This window comes from Macrosteles quadrilineatus, unplaced genomic scaffold (genome assembly GCF_028750875.1).
Source record: "Macrosteles quadrilineatus isolate MER2022 unplaced genomic scaffold, UCM_ALF_1.0 Scaffold_9__3_contigs__length_116548681, whole genome shotgun sequence".
NCBI lineage: Eukaryota > Metazoa > Arthropoda > Insecta > Hemiptera > Cicadellidae > Macrosteles > Macrosteles quadrilineatus.
This window is the reverse complement of record NW_026542602.1, coordinates 83,437,518-83,443,894: the sequence shown is the minus strand read 5'-3', so window position 1 is coordinate 83,443,894 and position 6,377 is coordinate 83,437,518.

Genomic DNA, 6,377 nt, shown 5'->3' with positions numbered 1-6,377 from the left:
GTATTAAAATACACAATAAAAAATACTCAATAATTGTCCTAAGATTCCTAGGAAATCCGTAATACATGGATTGCCCTGAAATATGAGAAACTTCTCCTACTGAGCCCTATCCTCGCCCTCTGTAAGGAGGATTTGGCTCATAAGTCGATTATTGTGAGAGGTCATCACGGTGCCACAGCCTCTTATTCAGGTACTGGGGCTCCTTGAGTTGGAGGATCATGTAAAATTGAATGATGACTGTCATTTAGTCTGGTGAATGCGGGTAAAGCTTTTGGTAATTTAACCTTTACCTATGACCCTTAGAAAGTTTTGGGTCAGTGAATAGCAAGGGTTGAATATTACCAGATGAATATATGGTATTTATTTTCTGCATTTGTAGATGGGCAACTTTATGTAAGAGCAAGTCAGGAAAATTCCTTGGGAGGGCTTCAATTGTTTTGTAAAACACTAATTAATAATGTCAGTTCACAAAAAGTTATAAAATATTAACAACAGCCTAAATATTGTTTAAAAAATATACTTAGTATTTACTTAATAAGTCGAATATAATACATTATAACCTAAACTTATTGTTGGATTTAATTACATTATTTAGAATTCATTCCGTTTTGAAATAAATCCTGTAATTCTTAGCAATAGGCCTAGCTCGGTTTAGAGCAATGGGTACACAAGTACGTTATTTATTTGGAAGGAGTAATTTTCTTAACAGAACTTCTCCTACAGTTTTCAACCGATTTAGACTTTTGGTGTAATTTTAAAGAGCATACTCTGAAGTTTTGCTTACTTTAAGATTAGCTCAATATATGGTAAGCGCTTTTCCCCCAGTGGCCATGTTAACCTTACGGAATAATAATATAGACAACAGACGTTTATTTGTTTGTTTTTAATTTGAGGTATTTCAACTTTCACATGTAATTCTTATTTGTGTATTTATTTTAAAACGTCTGTATTAGCTCGCTTTCTTGTCCGGTACAAATTTTGCAATCAATTTTATACTAACTACCCAATGAGCTAGAGACTTGAAACTTGTAACATATCTCAGAAATAGATGACAATGCAAAATTATATCATTGAATTCTTAATATTTTCCTTGGGCTACGCCCCATGTGCTTTTTTCTATTAGCTTTCTTTCTTGTCCGGTACAAATTTTGATATCGATTTTAAACTAACTTAATGATGAGCTAGAGACTTATAGACTTAAAACATAGATAAAAAATGGATGCCAATGCAATACTGTATCATATTATTTTCATATTTACCTTGGGCTAAGCTCAATGAGCTTTAACAATTTTCATGTTTAAATTTTGAAAGAATGTAAATATATCAATTAATTTAAGTAAGCTGTATACTGTACTTAACTGTAGCATTTCTTAGCAAAGGTAATACATCTGGTTTCAGATTATAAGGTTGTGGTTATGTATTAACAGGCCATATAAGATAGATTTAACATATTTACACATTAAAGACTAAAAAGTAGAAACTAATTTATAAATCGAAACACTTTTTTAAAATCCCACGTTTTTTAAATGCACTAAAAAGTAGAAAATAGTTTATAAATATGTTGAGAGAATAAATACTTCTAAAATTTAAACGAATAACGTGGGGTGCATGACATTTTTTTTTCCTAGGACGCTAGGCACGAGCCTGGAATTGTTTTTCACATTACTTCAGGCTAGACCTAGGGGTTGCGGCATTATCACTTCAATTGCTGATTTCCTTTAGGTTTTTATTGATGCATTAGAAAAGAACAACTATAATTTTGGGGTATTTTTTATCTCCAGAAATATTTTGGCTGTATGAAACTAATAATTCTTTTTGAAAATTTGAAAAATTATGGAATAGGAAGCTTTTTGCTTCACCTAATTATAGTGCTGCATGCTAAATGGAAAACAATTTGTTTCAGTCAAGCATAGCAATAAACATTTCTTTTCCAACCGTTAGAGAAGGGGATGCTAGAGACTGGGACCCCCCAGGGTCCAGTCCTAGAATTTTTAATTTACGTCATAGACATAAATAGTGACGATAACGGCAAAATCATAACATTCAAAGACGACACTTCTTTAATTTTAAACCGTTCCAAATTAAATACCTTAACAATTTCTGAAAATTTGTTTTGAACTAGCATAATTTCATACTTTAATGAGTAAATATACAGAAGGCTGCTTTTATTAATTGTTCAACCAGAATGTTAAATTCTGGCCCTAAAACTTCAGTGGAAGAAGATAAGATCACAGATACTTTTCCACAAACTAAATCCTTGGGTCTCATGATTAACAGTATGCTAAACTGCAATGATCAAAAAGATTACCTTAGTACAGAATTATCAAGGTCAGATTTTATATTAAAAAGGTTATTATATTAAGAATGTTCGATTTAAACTATTTTCGAAAAACAATAATGAACAAGGTCAGCTACCAAAAGTTGTACATTATTTAAAATAGCCTTCATATTGTTTTAAATATATTTTATTAAGTATGAGTACTTCCGGAAGATACTTACAGAATTTAACCAGTCCAATCTAATAAATTAAAATCATAGGGAGAGTTTTTTTATTTTATTTAGAATTCATTCCGTTTTTAAATACATACTGTAATAATTAGCAATTGCTTGATTTCTAGCAACCCGAACACTAGTTATATACATACAGTCAGTTCCTAATTAATTTAAACTGTACAAGTTAAAATGGCCACCGTTTCGAAATTTTGAATCGGACTAATTAAATTTGTTTCCTAACATAGACCACTTTTACTTACCATACTTACAAGGTTTCATAGTTATCAGTTGCACCATCCTAAAGATAAACAAGTTTATGTAAAAATATAAAATTGAGGATTTCTGGTTAACGAAGGGATTTAAAAATAAAATTAATTCCTGATTCTCTTTATTTCAACCCATAAAACCATCTCATGGAGTTTGACTGTTTACTTACAGAGCACCCTGTATAAATATCAAACTAGCTGCATAATATATCAGGAAAGGGGTCATAATATTCATAAAACATTATATATATATAAAAAATTGTGTCTATATCACAAATTAGTTGTGAATCATGATCAATACAGCACCACAATGCAGCGCCAAGCGCCGTTCAAACTGGAATGCAATATGGCTACACGGTCTGCGCGGTACCTCATAGCTGTACAACAGTGAATGTTAAAGAATAAGCGGGGCATACAAATTGGAACACCTGATTTTTTTATGAATCACACGGATGTATGCAAAGACCCAGTGCTGAAAAAATCTTCTTTGATTGTTGTAAGTTGTAATTATAAACTTTTTAATAGTTTTGCCGCCCGTATGTAGAAGATAATATGTAGACAAACGTTTAACAAGTAAAAACTAATTTATTATTACTAAAATTGAGAAAGGGCGCTGCTGTCAGGGAATTCCCCTATAGGATAGAGGCTATTACCGTAGATAGTGCAAACATTCCTAGACCTGGAACCAATCTTGATGTCCATAGTAGTCAAAACAATTTTAGTAAATTTTTTATTTATTTAACTGTTTGTCAATACGATAACCTGAGTAATTTTGGTCAGAATTTGATGAAGTTATGCATGAAAGTGTTTAGAGTTGAATAAACATAAATGAGTTCACGACCCAGCAAGATCGGAATATGGGAATGCCGTTTTACTTTTGGAAATGCCCAATTTCCATTACATCCATAACATTAAGATTAACCACAATTTCGCACAATGTTGTAAGGAACATTGTTGTAAAGGGATACATTTTAAAATACTATGTTATAATTATTATGGAGAACAAGACAACGGTAGTAGTTTGCGTGTTTACTGACATATTTTCAAAAGATTTGGGAAATGTCTTTATTTCATCCTATACTATAAAAAAAAAATCCTTTTCCTTTTCCCACAGCATCAAAGCTTAAGTACTTGCTGAATCTAATGTAATTTTAATGAGGAATAAATATGACTGGTTTATGGAATTATTATTGTTAAAATGCAATCAGACGCATTCAAATTCGCTTAGTTAGCAAGTTTGCAGTGGATGGGGTAGTTTATTTATTATTTGGAGTTTACATTATTATTAATGTGATTTTGTCAATTTCATTGTTAATATAAACATCTATTGAAACATTTAGTAATCAGCTTGTAAGCTTGTTAAGAATATGTAAATAAAACTATTGTAAGAGCATAACAAATCATATTTAAAAATCATTTTAATTATACATTTTACAATCAGGGGCAAATATTTTTATTGATTAATAATTAATTAATTATAGTGTTATATTATTTTTATTTAATTATTCATGTAAAACATCTTTGTGCTACCATTAAATCACGATACTAATTAAACTCGCATACCAATGATATAGATATGAATATCTGACAGTACTAGGAATATTTCCAGTGAGTATAAAAATCATAATGCGTAAGAGAATATTTTTTAATTCTTTTAATAGTGATTATCATTGCCAATTCAAAGGCGTAAATGAATTATTAATTTTATCCACGCAACTTGTACGTAAATATCACTCTTTAACTTTGCCTTAAAGAGTGGGTTAAAATGTTGCCTTAATGGGTTAAAATGTTTTAAGCAATATGAAAAGAAGATAAATTCTTCTAAATAGAAAGTTAAGCTTGTTAGCTCAATTAATTATCGTTAAATGAATTTCATAGAAAATGAACCCCTTTGATAACTTTAAAAAGGCTAAGCTACACTTAGAATCATGTCATACACTTTTGATAGAATCATTTAAGGGGGGAAGATTCAAGCTCAATTATTTTCCTGCAAATAATGTATTATAATTAGGTAATATATTACCTGCAAATTAATCATGTGTTCATTAACACGTACCCAGAATTAATTGTACTCACTGTAGTTAAACTATTGTAAAAGAAGGGTGTAAGGACAGATGTGAAGAATTAGAGGCCTTTTTCTGTCACATATAATTTTAGTAAAGTAATTGGAAAGATTAACCTTGGGTGATAATCAATTTTTTTATGAACATAAGATTTTATCAGACTTCCAGCATGGTTTTCGGAATGGTTGGATCACCGTGGTTATGTATACCTTGTTATATGTTTGGTCAAATTTAATTGCCGTTCTGGTAACTTATTTATTAATTTAGGACACCATATGGTTAATTCATAACCATAACACTAGACAAGGTGATTAACTAGGCAACAGTTATCAGTTTTTCTTGTTAGTCTAAAAGGAAATAAGGATGAAGACGTTGGCCAGTATATTCAAGAGCTAAAAATGGCTAACCTTTGACTCAGCCTCCTAAAGTTTAGCCCCAAGATTTGCTCAAGATTTGTATACATTCTTTCGAAAATTATATGAGTTTAATTGGTTACACCTTTAATTGTTCTGCGTTAGTATTACGAAGCTGTGTCGTTGGGGACACCTCATTTAAGGGCCTCATTTAAGGCCTTAAAAGGCCTCATTTAAGGTATCAAACAACTCTTATTTTATATCATCTACCGTTACCATGGCAACGTTTGGTCATCTCCTGCGATCATGGCAACATCGTAGACAAAATAAGAACGACTATCAAATGCTTATAGCAACGTCATAGTTATTTCTCCCGATCACAGATACATTGTGATAATACACCGCAAACGTGATTGACGTGGCATGACGACTTGAAAAAATAATAAAGGTCTAATTGAGGCAGATTGCATTGGTCATTATTAAAAACTTTTATTTTCTGTTCTCATACAAAATATACAATTGCCAGCTACATTCATGGTAATCAAAATTCAAGTTCAGTTCTTAGTTTTCCCGTTTAGGTGCACACCCATTGACCAAAAACATTTTGTTTACAATCAAATAATTTTGAATTGCTTTTTTATTCATCACACAGTCTCGGCCGGTGGCATTTCTTAAGTTTAGCAAGAAACTTATCTTTCGAAGCCAAACAATAATACTACTTGATATAAAAACTGTTCACCAGATTTGCGTTTACATAATGGCCAGTTACAATTTATATTTTGAAAACATCCAGATTTGGTTTTAGTGTATTATGTAAATAAAACAGCTTGGTGTTCTGAATCTTAAATTTTAAAAAGTAAACATTGTGTGTTTTTGTGTTTCTTTTCGTTTGTAAGGCTTGAATTGAAAATCTAAAGCTAGTTTTCAAATCTTCACACCAAGACCTGTGTTTTGAGACATACATTTAAGTGTTAACGTAATTGTTGCAGTATTATCTAAGATTTGGAGATGGTAGTGCCTAATTTTGTACACCAATTCTTTTTGGAACGGAACTGAAAAAAGGGAAAATATCGAGATGAATAAATGGTGATGATTTTGAAAAACTCAATGTTATTTAAAATACTAGAATCAAGAATTATTTTTTTACATGTAAAAAGCCAAAAAACCAACTGTTAACCGATCAAGTGAAATTTTTGTCATAT